The sequence below is a fragment of the Odocoileus virginianus genome, chromosome 34 (assembly GCF_023699985.2).
Source record: "Odocoileus virginianus isolate 20LAN1187 ecotype Illinois chromosome 34, Ovbor_1.2, whole genome shotgun sequence".
Lineage (NCBI taxonomy): Eukaryota > Metazoa > Chordata > Mammalia > Artiodactyla > Cervidae > Odocoileus > Odocoileus virginianus.
In genome coordinates this window covers 2154106-2168736 of record NC_069707.1, presented here as the reverse complement: position 1 = coordinate 2168736, position 14631 = coordinate 2154106, and the positions used below count along the sequence as shown (strand labels likewise).

General features: G+C 46.2%; 2 long non-coding RNA genes across 3 annotated transcripts in view; one reads left to right on the top strand and one right to left on the bottom strand.

The window, feature by feature from the left end:
• The first annotated feature begins 5762 nt into the window (after positions 1 to 5762).
• LOC139033046 (uncharacterized) overlaps positions 5763 to 14631 on the top strand; it is a 15974-nt gene continuing 7105 nt past the window's right edge. Inside the window, exons 1-2 of one of the 2 annotated variants that reach the window (XR_011485670.1) lie at positions 5763 to 6756; positions 7114 to 11144. This is a non-coding gene — a long non-coding RNA (uncharacterized lncRNA). Of the gene's footprint in view, positions 6757 to 7113; positions 11145 to 14631 lie in introns of those variants that run through there. The other variant, XR_011485671.1, reaches the window with a different exon arrangement.
• The window catches only part of LOC139033045 (uncharacterized), a 22520-nt gene continuing 22216 nt past the window's right edge, over positions 14328 to 14631 (bottom strand). Inside the window, exon 3 of the long non-coding RNA XR_011485669.1 lies at positions 14328 to 14625. This is a non-coding gene — a long non-coding RNA (uncharacterized lncRNA). The remainder of the gene's footprint in view (positions 14626 to 14631) is intronic.

Below are 14631 nucleotides of genomic sequence, written 5' to 3'. Positions count from 1 at the left end.
TGTGTCTGCCCCCACGCTGCCGTCCGCATAGGTGCGGACACCCGTGGTCCTGCGTGTTACAGAGAACTGTGGACGTGAGGCGTGCTTGTTCGCAAGCACAGCTGTGACCAAGGGTTAAATTCTGTACTTTTTAATTTCAATTAAAACTTTTTATTAAGAGTTGCCTTTGTTAATAAAAGGAGCAGATTGGAACTTATTGATCTCAAGAAGTGAACAGACTTTGTGGTTTGTATAGCAGGTTTTCATTTCATACTAGTCTATATACTACACAAATGTTTCCTGGGCTCTGAAATGTGAAGTGAAATGGTAATGTAAGTATTTAGGTTGTGTGACATTAGAATCTGGTTTTATAAAATTTCAGTGAAACTGAGCCATGAACCCCAAGAGGAAGCAAGGCAGAATGTGGGCCAGGGTGGCCTGGGAGCCCCTCTGTCAACCCCCAGCTGTGGGCACTGATCTTGGTCTCAGTCATGGCCCACCACGGTCCATGTGAGAACATAGCGCTGCATGAAGATGCAGTCTGCTGTTAGAGGTCCCCCAGTCTGCTGTTATAAAATGCATCTCTTGGATGTCATCTCTGTAAACAGTTACTTTGTATAAAGATTATAGTTCTGTTCTGGCCCTCTGGAATCTGTCAAATATATGATTTATTTTTTGTATTGTTTGATAGGTAGATTTCTGTGAAATGATTTAAAATCATTTCAGTGGAATAATCATCAGGGTGTGGCTCTTTAATCTTGTGGGAAACTTGCAGATAGTGGCATGTGAAATTTGTCGTTTTTCTGTTACCCCTGATCTTTTGGGGGGATGGGGAGAAAGATGTAAAGTAGGAGACTCTGTCGTCACAGGCTGCGTCTGATCCAGTAGATTTAGTTGCTTCAAATTGTGCTCTGAAAAAGCTGTTTCCACATGTGTTCCTTGATTAGACAGAAAGTTTTGCTTGTGATTAGTATTTTCTTTTTGTTAAGAAATACATGGGAGAATTCCATGGACAGAGGAGCCTGGTGGGCTATAGTCCATGGGGTTGCAGAATGGTTGAGCCCAACGTAGTGACTCAACATCAAGAAATACACATTGAAATACTAAGCCAGAAAATAGCATTTTTACCATAAAACTTGTATTTTACAATGGAGTTTTTCAAATGTTTTTTTTTGTCAGATGTCAATAAAAGTCTCGCTTCATTGATGATGATTAAAATAAGAGCTCACACTTTCATATTCTGCAGTGACAGTGACCAGCTGCCCGCCATCCCCACATTGCCCTTGTCCCGATGCCCCAGATGCCCCCTGCCTCTGGCCCCTTCACGTTTCCTTGTTCTCACCCCAGTGCACGCTGGCACCTGCCGCTTGAGCCTGTGTGCAGCTGCCGGCTGCCCAGGTGGTCCTGTTTTGGGGTGTCCTCACCTCCTTCCCCCGGAGCCCTGCCGGCTGCCTCGTCTCTGTCTTGTTCTCAGAGAAGCTTCAGCCTGAAGGGGATGCGTTTTCCTGCCGCCCTGTCACAGTCCTGTTTGCCCTGGGTACCTGCTCAGTGCCGCCTGGCTGTGCTGAGTGGGCATCTGCAAGCTCCGTGGGAGCTGGCCTGCTAACCAGCATGCACCCTGGGTCCCTGGGGCATGTTCAGTCTGCAGACGGCTCAGTACGAGGCCAGGGCGACAGGAGCAGGCTCTCCCTGCTCGGAGTGGGGGCCGGGCGGCTGCTGCCCGAGGACAGCACTGCGCGGTTTGGGGGGCAGCCGTCCTTCCCCGGGACCTGCCGGGGCTCCAGCCTCAAGTCCGAGCGGTGGGCTGTGTTCAGTAGAGGTGGGCTCCTGGACACTGGGCCTGGCTGCACCTCGCGCCTCCAGAGTGTTGGAGGAGCATTGCTCGTGAAGGATACAGACAGCCGTTCTGTCTGTGGCTCAGCGTGGACACTGGCACAGGAGAAGCAGGGCTCGAGGTAGCTGTACTGACCGCCCGCTGGCCGTGCCAGGAAAACAGGCATGGAGGACAGCGCTCGCTGGAGAGGCGGGCACCCTGCGGGGCAGTGCTCGCCCTCCAGGGTCTGGCCTGGGGCTTGCTGGGACCCCACCTGGTCTCTGTCCCTGCACCTCCACCCACCTCACCTCCTGACACGTGCACATTGCCAGCCCCCGTTGTAGGTAGGGGCCTGTCTGGGGAAGCAGTGCAGAGGAAGGGAGGGCAGCACCTCCATGGACCATCCACGCTGGTCCCAGGTTCCTGGTGGGGAGGAAAGTGAGCAGTGTGGGACGGAGGCTGAGATGAACGGACAGAATGGCTCATCCTGGGACAACAATTCAAAGAACAAAGAAATTGTAAAAACCTGATTGGAGATTTGAGGTGAGGCTGTTTGTATCTAAAACTGCTGTGGAAAAGGAACAATCGATTTTTGATTAAAAACTTGGGTCAACTCATTTGGCTGAATGATGGGAGAACTCCATCAAAGAGATGAGTAGCCTGAAAGGCAGAAAGCTCTCTGCACGCACGGCAGAGGCGACCAAGGAGAAAGCAGGATGGTCAGGAGGCTGAGGACGCAGCACGCTCGTGTCCATCCACAGGGCTGCAGCTGAGGCAGGAGACGTTGGCAGAAGCGCGCTTCTGTTCAGAGACACGTGGGTGTCTGGGTGAGTGGAGCCAGGCCCACGGCCGCGTGGACCCTGATTAGTGTGGAGAAAACGTTCCTCCAAGGTCATTTTAAAGGAGTGAGAATGAAATTGCCTGACTGGATGCTGGAAGTACCAGAGCAATGACTGCAAAGTGAGGAGGTGAGATGAATGTTGAACATAGACTTTCTATCCTGATTGGAAAAGGGAGCCTTCTGCCTGCTGGAAATCCACCCCACAGCCAGGTGTGAAGTGGGCCTGGTGTCTCGGTCTCGTGGCCCCGGGGCGGTGCGCGCTGCTCCCGGCAGTGGGGGAGGACCTGGGGGCCCCGCCTGCCCTTGTGGAACACGCGGAGCCCTTGCCACGGCTTTGATTCTGCAGATGGTGGCGCTGGGTAAAGTCAGCCTGCTTCCGCAGAAACGGGAAGGAGAAGAGAGGGCTGGGGGGTCCCCGGGCCTGCAGCTCAGGGCGGGTGGAGAGGAAGAGGGATGGGGTTGGGGGGCGCCTCGCCTACAGGGCTCTTTTCTGATAGTTCAACCTGAGTGCTTCGTCAGTTTACGAAATCTTCAGATTTGATGAAGTTATTTTTCCTGTGAACGTTTAAATTTTCAAACACTGAGTTCCTGCAAAGGCCAGTTTGTTTTATAAATCACTCAGTTATTGGATATGGACCCTAACCTTTCTTTGACATCATTTATAGCTTGTAAAACTGAGTGGTAGCTCTTCTGAAATGGGATGTTTTCATGAATGGAGTACCCTTTCCACTTGAAGCATTTAGCATCTCTCTCTCCCTCCTCTCAGTCCATGTGGTGCAGATGCTTTTATCTGACTACAAGTTTAAATTTTGGTAGGGAGAGCGCTGAGCTGCACCCAGCATACTGAGTCTGGGGTTGGGCCTTGATGGCAGGCGCTCCTGCAGCTCTGGCGTGTTGGTGCTTTGGCTGGGAGCACCACCTTCCCTGACACCCCTTCCCTATCACACACACCTGGGCCCCTCCGACCCTTTCCCTCTCTCAAGGCCCAGGTTAGAGGAAGCAAGTGTTTTGTTTGCTCAGGATGCCAGTGTTGACTCCCTGCATGCCCTGCCGTGGGGGAAATAAACCGGCATTCCTACAGATACTGACAGTGCCAGGCACCAGGCGCGGTGCCAGGTGTGCACAGGTCTCTGCAGTTGGTGACGGAGACGGGGAAACGTCTGTGCCACTGCATGCCGAGGGCTGCCACAGGCTTAAATTTACAGGGCGAGCCTCTTTATTCAGTCCTGCTGCTGAGGTCTGTGTGATGAGCCAGAAGATGAAACATCAGAAGTTATCCCGACATTAGAAGGTACTTACTGTGACAAAATACTCTTTCAGATTATACCAAAATAGTAATTCATGAGTTAGATTTTGAATACAAATAAATGACTAGGCTATTGTATTCTTTGATAATCCAATGAATGAAGAGGAGTAAATCATAAGCACACTAAAACCATTTAGATTTACTACTGATGTGACATTATTGAAGACCACAGAATACTGTGATATGCTGTTTATGACAAGACCATTAATGAAAAACTGGGGAATGAATATAGTTGAGAGCATTTATGTTCCTAAAATGTTGCTAGTCACTGAAAAAAAATTGAAGTGCTATAAATCCCAAACTCATATGTAAAAAAGAACTTGAAAATGGTTTCCAAAAGATGGCAGCTCTTAGACTTAACACACATGTCATTTGGAAAATGAATTGTAATTCATCATTCAGTGAAACTTCTTAAAATATATCAGTAGTTGAAAAACCACTTTGATCAATCATTCTAGAGTAAAATTATTTTCTTATCTCCATAGATATTTTTAAAAGTCATTCTGATATGAAGAGGTGATATCAGCAAGTATGCTGTTAAAGCAATGTAGGAAAAATGTGAAAATTCATCAAGCAGCCAATGAAAATACTTTCCTATGTTTTGTGATGTTTGTGGTATTCATCAGATTGTTAAATTTTGTAATTTGCTGTGATTTTGTGTCTATTCAGAATATGTATCTTTATAGCTAGTTTTGCATAAGTAATTTCGTGTCCCTTCGCTAAAAGAAGGTAATCCCAAATGTTACAGGCCACTAAACAAGGCCCTGCCCTGGTGAGTAGGCTAGGAGTCTTATCAAAAACAGTGGAGATGGGAACACAGTTTAAATCTGTTACCAGGTACCACTGGCCTTGAAAGTACATCGGTGTCTGAAACGGGAGCAGATTCGGTAGCTCAGACAGCTGAGACGCTGCGAGTTTCCCTGTGAGACTCGGGTCCTGAGGACCTGTGACGGGGGTGTCTACCGCGTCCGATGTCGCCTATCTCCTCCCGGGCCCCCACCAGCCTGCGGGCGGTGGGCGTGCGGCCTGCGGCGCTCATCCGGGGTCACAGGTCCGGTCGTCCATGGGCGGGGGCAGCCCAGTGTCTCTCCGGCTTCAGCCGCCTTGTCGGCCTCTGTCGTAGAATGCCGCGCGTTCTGGTTACAAGTTGCAGACTCAGTCACTCCCCAGCTTAGACAGAGATGCAGTTTCTTAGACAGACCCAGGGTGCAGAATCAGGGGTAAAACACAGGCAGGAACCTAGGAGAGGCGGGTAGAGAGGAGGCCCCTGGTGCCTCCGCAGCGCCCGCGCCCCGGACGCCCGCCCCCAGCGCCTGGCCCTGCCTGCTCTCCCACGGAGCCCCCCGGGCGGCAGGGCCTCTCCTGCCCTCGGCCCCGGGCGGGCGTCCGGACTTCGTGGTGGAAAGCTCCCCAGCCCGCTGGACAACGGTGAGAGCGTGGTGGGTGGCCGCACAGGCGCTCCTCTCGGACCCGCACTTGGGGTCCTTGTGACGGCAGAACGCCCGCACTTAGCATGTGTCAGCGGATTCCGTGCTGTGCGCAGATCCGCGAGCACTTGTGTGTTCTCTGACTTAACCCTCCTCCCTTGATGAGACAGTAAGTCCATGCTGTAATATCTCGTGTCAAAACCCACCGCAGGTTGATTTTTCACTCATGTTAAGTCCACCGTGGCACCGGGTGGCCGTCTCCCGTGGGGTAGGTCAGCCCGGCTTCCAGACACCCCGCAGTGGGTCTGCTGCTGGGCGGCTGCAGGCCGCTGGCTGCTCTGTCTCAGCTCAGTGCCTCGGGGGGTGCTGCCAAGCATGGGGTTCAGCTGTCCTGCACCCACCGTCAGCCCCGCAGCACCCACAGCATCTCCTGTTGACTGGACCCCACTGGGGACCTGCTGGACTGCAGGGGGCTAAAGGCACTTCTCTGCATGTGGGGTTGGGGGCTGAGCCAGCAACACTGCTAAGAATTCAGCTGGTCACCACCCTGGGTGCTTAGAGCACAAGGGACCGCTGCAGTCTGTGAAAAAGTGGCCCTTGCATGACCAAATTTGGCATTTTTGGATTCAAGTCCTTTATCAGGTGTTTTGCATATATTTTCTCCCCACTTGTGGCTTGCTATTTTATTCTATCAGTCTTTCTCAGAAAAGATGTTTTAAATTTGAATTAAGTTCAGATTATGAGATTTTTCTTTTATTTGTTATGGATTCTACTTTTGGTTTTATATCTAAAAACTCATCACCGAACTCAAGGTTCATCTAGATTTTCTCCTGTTTTTCTTTACATGTTTTGAGATACTGTGATTTACATGTAGCTCTGTGATATGTTTTGAGCTGATTTTTACGAAAGGTGTAAGATCTGTGGCTAGATTTACCTGTTTACGTATGGCTGTTCAGTTGTTCAGCACCACTGGAGAAACAACTGCCCCTTCTCCACTGAATTGCCTTTATTCCTTCGTCAGAAATCAGATTGTATTAAACTTGTACTAAACTTTATGAAGAACCCTCCCCCAAAGTCTCTCGGCCAGCGAGACTGTTCAGTACATATCAGAGAAATTTAAGGAACGATAGATGTATTCTAATTTGTTTTTACCTTGCCTCTTAAAAGAATAATATGCATTGGGAACTGTTACTAAAATAACTGCCATTCATAGTAACAGCTGCTTGTGACCACAGCCTTCTTAGTTCACAGAGTGTTCTCCCAGGAGACGTGAGCTCCGTAAGGCAGGTACTCTGTTCTTCTCACTGCTGTGTCCTTCCGTCAGAGAGAGCCGTGACTCCACGTGATGCGCCCAACAGCTTGGTGGAAACGACACAGTCCTCTCTTACAGGTAAGACTGTATAGGTTGCAGAGGCGGGACCTCAGCCTTTCAGACAAGACGTGCAGAACGCACGGCTTCTACACCCCAGCAGAACCGGGGTGTGGTTCAGGGAGCAGATTGTGCAGACCAAAGAGGGAGACTGCTCACTGCGGACAGATCAGGTAGTAAATTTGCACTGAAGGTTCGGTTGAAATCTGTATAGTGGCCTAGACTGGATTCTGAGGTGGTCAGGGCAGGAGTGGACACGCCTCGGTAATCTTTGCACACCCATGTTTGTTTGTGTCGTCCTGAAAGTACACGTGGGTTTCCTGGGCAGGGACCGATTGTTTCTGAGAGCAGTAACCAGGTTTGTTTTCTTTGTTCTAGTTCTCCCCTCCTGCAGTGATGTGGTGGGGGCCAAATTGCCGTCATCGAGCCCACTTCTGGGGGCTGTATTGTGGGTGAAGTGAAGTACAAGTTGCTCGGTCGTGTCCAGCTCTTTGCAACACCAGGGACTATACAGTCCATGGAGTTCTCCAGGCCAGAATACTGGGGTGGGTAGCTGTTCTCTTCTCCAGGGGATCTTCCCAACCCAGGGATTGAACCCAGGTCTCCCGCATTGCAGGCGGATTCTTTACCAGCTGAGCCGCCAGGGAAGCTGCTGACACTAGACCAAAGGTATATTCTAGGAAAATTTCTCTCTTTTAAAGTAGTCTATGGAGTTTTCCTGCCTGATTCTACTAGTATTTTATATATATTTTTTGTTGTTTTCAGAAGCTTTATTAACCCTTTAAACCCTTAGGACCAAACTGCCCTTAAATTTTTCTAAGGAGAAGGTAGGCAGCCATCCAGATTGCTGCAGCATTGCATCTTTGACCCCCCTTTCTTAAAAAGGGTATGCTGCTGCTGCTGCTAAGTCACTCCAGTCGTGTCCGACTCTGTGCGACCCCATCCCTGGGATTCTCCCGGCAAGAATACTGGAGTGGGCTGCCATTTCCTTCTCCAATGCATAAAAGTGAAAAGTGAAAGTGAAGTCGCTCAGTCATGTCTGACTCTTCACGACCCCATGGACTGCAGCCTACCAGGCTCCCCCGTCCCTGGGATTTTCCAGGCAAGAGTACTGGAGTGGGGTGCCATTGCCTTCTCCGTAAAAAGGGTATAGGTTCAGTTTAATTAACACTGACTTTTTAAATGTGCAAAAATCTACCTCTGCTTTTTTTTTAAAAAGCAAATAAAAGGAAAACTATGGCTTCATTCCAATAATCAAATACCAATAAAATGGCAATAGTACAAAGATCTAAGCAAATCTCAAATACATCAGATTCATAATTAGAATATCACATAATAATTTTAACAAGAAAAAGCTTAATAATAGGTAAAGGAAAGCAAATAACTGTGTTAACTGTAATTAATCTTACAAACTTTGCAATATCATAATTGTTTGCTTTTGAAAGCCTTGTTTTTAAAATTAAATGCCTACTCAGCAAAACTAATTGGAACAGATGCATTTATGCAAATTTATATCCTAGAATACCAGAGAAAACAGGAGACGTCCATCAAGGATGAGTAAGAAAGTTCTGTTCTTTTTCATCATCTGTGTGATCAGGTGGCAAAGGACATGCTTTTCTCTTTGCTTTTCCCAAGCCACCGCTTCCAGCCTCCTCAGGAATCTTATTCTCTTTTTCTGAATCTTTAGGGGACAGTCTGAAGAATTCTCCAATTCCTTTTTGCCTCTTGGGAGTTGTAGGTGAGAAACCCCCCAAATAAGGATCTGCAGGCTTTATGAACATGGATCTTTCCCCTGAGACAGGGAAAGGAATTTGATTCCCTCAATATAAATAATTCTCAAGAAGAAAGGGGGAAAGACTCCTGGGTTCTTATTCTTTGGAATGTAATTAAATGTCTCTAGGAGGAGAGACCCCTGGAATATCTTCATGGCTCCTGGGTCTCAAACCCTTTTGAAATATAAGCACAGACCACGAGAAAGGCGAATCTCTATGCAGTAACTTATAAGGCCTGTCCTTTGTCCAAGGTCCTAGTAAAAATTGCTCAGAGAGCCCTAACCATGCAAAATGCAAAAACATTTTCTCTGAAGTTTATAGTCTGATGTCCAGTCACTGGCATAACTCAGCCAAGAAGAAGCTGGCAAGCAGTGAGCTGGAATAGCTGAGACAAACTTTGGGCCAGAGAAAGGGTGAGGTGCGCACCTCCGGCCCGAATGTGCCGTAATGCAGGTCCTGGCACTTCCCGGCGTTACCGTAACAGCTCATCAAGATACTTACACAGCACACAGGGCACCGTCTGCTCACAGAGTTGCACCACCATCACCATCATAATCATTCGGAAACATTTCCTTCTCCACCAAAAAGAACCTCATACCCTCTGGCAGTCATTTGCCCTTTTACACACCCCTCCAACCTTCCCCCAAGACAGCCACTTCCTGTCTCTCTAGAGTTACCTACTCTGGGCCTGTTCTTAATAAGTGGAATTAAGCAGTACGTTGTATTAATGTTTTCTTTTGTGATTGACTCATTTCACTTAGCATAATGTTCTCAAGGTTTATCCATGTGGTAGCATCTACCTACCTTCTTTTTATTGTGAAATAATATTCTGCTGTATGGATATATGGATATACCATGTCTGATGTGTCAATTTGTAAGTTGATGGACATTTGAGTTGTTCCCACTTGTTGCTGTTATGAATAACACTGCTAGGAGTATTCACACACTATTCACATACAAGTTTTTGTGAGGACATGTTTTCTCCTGAGGACATACTTGGAAGTGGAATTTCTGAGTCATATAGTAAGCCCATGCTTAGTATTTTGAGGAATTGCTAAACTGCATTCCGAGTAGCTGCAGCGTTTGACGTCCCTGCCAGTGGTTTCTCCACATCCTCTCCAGCACTCGTTAGTATCTCTGTCTAACCGTAGCCGTCCTGGTGGACATGGAGCCGTATTGCCCTGGGGTTTGGGTTCGCACCTGGAGCGTGGTTCCTGTTCCCTCAGGAGGCTGTGTCCTACTGCTGTTAGCTAGAGTGTCCTGCAGACGTCTTTAGGTCTAGTTGGTTAGTAGTGCTGTTCAGGTTTTCTGTTTCCTGATCTTAGTTTTTCTGTCCCTTACTGAAAACAGGGTCTTGAAATCTCCAACTGTTACTGTTTAACTATCTGTTTCTTCCTTCAGTTCTCTCATCTGTCCAAAACGCCTTTGTGCCGGAATTCTTCTGTTAGGTGACTGTTACGTCTTCCTGAATGGACGGGCCTTTTATCATAAAATGTCCTTCATCTCTAGCACCTTGTCTTTGTTTTAAGATCGTTTTGCCTGATACCAGTATAAACTTTCTTGTTCCTATGGTAGCTGTTTGCATGAGACACCTTTTCCTTTCAGCCTGTTTGTATCTCTGAACCTAAATAACCTCTAACTTTTGCTTGGATTGTTTAATCCGTCCACATTTAGTGTTATTATTGATATAGTTTGATTTATGGCTACAAGTTGCACTGTTTTGTTTTTTATATATGTTATGAACTTTTTGTTTTTCTGTTCTTTCTTTATTGCTTTCTTTTGCATCAAATGATTCTTTCCTAGTGTAATAACTTAATTCCTGCTGTGCTCACTGTATATGTGTGTGTCTTTTCCACGTGCATCACTATGTATGTTTTAGGTGATCAGTCGAGCATGATGGTTTGATTTACATCATGCATCATAAAATAATGATTACCACAGTAGGTTTAGTAAATATCCATCATCTCATATAGATACAATAAAAAGAAAAATAATTCTCCCTGTGATAAGAATTACTCTTAGGATCTGCTCTCTTACCCACCTTCCTAGGTATTGTCAGTATCTTTTGAAAGTTATTTCTTAGTGGTTGCTCTAGGGCTTACAATGTGCTTCCTATAAGCATCTTCTTTGGGTTTGTCCTGAGTTACTCCCACTGAACTCTCTCCTACACAGTTTTCTCCCTCCTTCCTTGCTTATGTTCTATTACTGTTACTATCTCTGTGCTTGTTACAGATCCAAGAATTACCTATATAACTTTTACTTTATATCATTTTATGTCTTTTAGAGAACCCATGGCCATAAAGTGAGGTGGGGACTCGGGAACATCGTATGAAAAGGGAAGTGTGCCTCTCCGTGGACAGGGTCCCCGGACCTGCTGCTAGAGTGGGGCCTGTGAGCTTCCTCTTGATGGCTCTGTGGCAAATGACACCCCTACCCACCTCTGTTAGCGGGCAGCGTATCCTGATTCAGCCCTCTCCTGTTCCCAGGCCACTTGTTCTGGGGGCAGTGTCACGGAATGACTGAGGGTGCTCTCATTTCTCCTTTGTTAAAGTTGTCATATGCTGGGCTGTGTACTGGGATTTCTCTCAGTTTGGACTCCTCCACTTGAACTTAAATAAAGTGTAGTCAGGAACCTTGCATAGCTGTCTATGATTGTTCAAGAAACTGTGAAATGTCCAGAATGTGATGAGTTCAGAAGGTGGCCTGGGGTGTGTGCTGGGAAGACTCAGAGCAGGAAGCAGAGTTGAAACTGAGAGTTGGGCAGTGACTTTGGTAGCTTGGTCCCTTGCTCTCTACACTTCTGGACACATTTCTGCAGGAAGATGAATGCTAACCCTCTGACTTATGTGAAGTTTTTGCAATATCTTTCATGAGTGGAAGCTTTAGTAATTTTATTTGGTTGTACTCTGTATCAGTGGGCTGAGGAGGGGGCAGTGGAAAGCTGCTTCCCCCAACCCCCCCCATAATATATAATCAAGCTCTGAAATTTGAAAAGAACAATTTTCCTTTAACACCTTCCTTGTTGGGAGCTGCTGGACTGGGCGCCTCTGTTGTTGGGGTCAGCATGCTGCCCAGAAAGTGTAACCAGCTGGCACAGGAAAGCTGCGCTTTGTAAAGAAAGCAGAGGGGGCATCTCTGCCCTCAGCTGACATGCTCTGAGGACACATCAGGGCCTCGCACTGTCGTCTGGTGAGTCTTGCTCAGAGTTACTGAGAGTTACTACTGAAATTAATGTGTTAAAAGCAACCTTCTCCCTAAAAAACCCACCCGCCTATAACTGAATCACGTTTTTCTGCTCGTGTTTAGGTATTAAGCGGCATCGTGTATGTGATATGCCTAGTAGCAGCAACCAGTCAAACTAGGTCACTTACCCAGTGTGCATTTTGAAGTCTTACCACTGGAGCAGCAGGTGGTATTTATCTGCCGCTATTTCCATTTCTTTGAAAAAGGAAAAAACAATTGCTATGGGCTTATAAAAATATTTGGCAATGGATCTCCTCAGAAACAGCAGAGAACGTTTAAAAAAATTATTTTTTCTGAGAAAACAGAGGATGCAGAAAACTTGGAAATAGAGTGTTTAAGCAAACATTATTTCTGCTTATTTGCAAACATTATTTTGCAAAATTTAAAAGTCTGTAAAATGGCCAACTTTCTAAGAACAGAGAAATACATATCCAGTTGATTCATTATGGTCAAGTAAGGGTGGAGCAAAAAATCAGAGGAGAGACAAAGGAGAAAGTGAAAAGAGAAGTCGGTCAGGAGACGGTGTGGAGGGGAGGGACGGGGCAGGGCAGGGAGGGCGGACGTCGGGGGCGGTGGCCACGTGGGACCAGTGCTCCCCACGGTGGAAGAGCTGTGCTCGCCGCTAGCCGCTGGCCTCTTCTCGGAAGCGGATGGTCAGCTGGGGTTCATGGGTCCGCCATGACCACCACTCACAGTTCTCTTTTCTATTGGCGACTGACGTTTCTGGATCAACCGGCCACGGAAGCTTCCTGGGAAGAAACGTCCTCAACGGCTGTGGTGCGGACACATTAATCTCCTAAGCTGCTGGCTTCCAGCAGACTTTCCCTGCTCCAGTTCTGAGGTTACTAGACTACGACAGGCAGGGAGGGAGGGATGTATTAATGTGTAAGGTTATTTTTACCAGCGATGGCCACTCCTCAACCTAAGTAATTCTCAAAAAATGAGTTGATTAAAAAAAAATCTTCAAAATCCTCAGAGGTCTATATTTGTGTATTAAAAAAGAAGTGAAATCTATCCTGTTAATACTTTAAATATCTCACTAGTGTTTAAAGCCTGTCTGTGATATTAAATCCAGAGCCAAAGAGGCAAACTCTTTCCAAAAATGTACATTTTTTTTTCTCATAGAGACTAGCTCTTTAATTGTGTGGACTTTAAGAAGCATTAGAAATATAGGCCACTGTCGAATGCATACCTGAATAGGAAATTTTGCAGAAGATAATTTTGCTGTTTCTCTCCAGAGTAGCTGAATTTTCCACTGTGGTTTGGCCTCTGTGGTTTTAGAAATTATTTATACTCTAAGCGTGTGTTCAGTTATGTAATAGCAATCACAGTGTAGGTGTTCTTGTCCATCGGCCTCTATTCAGCCAAACTTGTTTGAGGTAAAACCCTACTTAGTAAGATGATTCAGAGGTGGAGTGCTCTTGTTAATTAAGTTTACCTTTGTAAAAAAGATATGGAAATTTTAACATCGAAAAAGTCTAAAGTGTAGACCCGTTGGTTAGTAATCTTAATGTTCAGACTAAGACGTCAGAGTGGCTGCCGTGATAATGCTTCCTGAGTGGAAAGACGGAAATTATCAGCAAAGAAAGAGACGCACCAAGGAAAAGTAAACGAAAGTCAGAACTGAAAATTTCAAAAAATGAAACAAAGTTCTCACTGAATGGGTTCAGTAGCGGAACAAGGATAACAGAAGGAGTCCCTGAACTTGCGAACAGCTCTACAAAATTATCTGGCTTGAACGACAGAGAAAAGACACAGGAAAACATGAACAGTGTCAGGGAACTTTGCGATATCACCAAAATCTTATCATGGGAATACCAGAAAGAGATGAGAAAGAGTGTAACAGAAAACATATTTGAAGAAATAATGGCAAAAACTTACCGAATCTGGCAAAACATGGAAGCCTACAGGTTCAAGAACCTCAGGAAGCTTCAAACCGGACACCCTGCAACCTCACACCAAATTCATATTCTAGACACATGATGATCAAACTACTGAAAACTCCACAAAAGAAGCCTCGAGAGCAGCCACAGAATGCAGTCTTTATCGCGGATCAAAGGTTCAAAAGCGTGCAGATTTCTCATTAGAAGTGATGCTACACACAGTGACAGTGTCTTTCAGGAAGAAAGGCGAAAGAAAGATCACCTCAAATGAAGGAGAGACAGAAGACCCGTTGGTAGGAGACCTGCTCTGAAAGACTCGCTAAAGGAAGTTTTTCAGACAAAAAAGATATAGGATACCAGAGGAAAACAGGAAAAACCAGGAGCAAAGGAAACATCAGAAAAGGCAATTGTGTAAGTAATATAGTAGACTAGGGTCTTTGAGTTTTTAAAATGTCTATGATTAAAAACAAAAAAATAAAGTCTGTTGGGGTTTTAGTGTATGTGATGTATACAGAGGTATAATACATAATAACATAAAGGCCGGGGGTAAAGGGACCTCTGTGGCCACTAGCTTTCTCCACACAACTGAAAGTGCTAAAAAAGAAAACAACAACAACCAAAAAAAACCAACCAAACTGATAAATTTGCTAGGTTGACCAAGGAAAAGAGAATATTCAAATTATTAGATCAGAAATGCAAGAAAGGACATTACTTCTGATTTATAGGGGAAAAAGGATTGTAAGCAAATATTAAGAACAACTGCATGCCAACATGGGAAAGGCAATGGCACCCCACTCCAGTGCTCTTGCCTGGAGAATCCCAGGGACGGGGGAGCCTGGTGGGCTGCCGTTCATGGGGTCGCGAAGGGTCGGACACGATGAAGCGACTTAGCAGCAGCAGCATGCCGACAAATTAGTTAACCTCAATTAAGTGGGAAGTTTCCTGGAAACACATTCACAAGACTGACTCAAGAATAGAAAATCTGAATAGACCTGTAA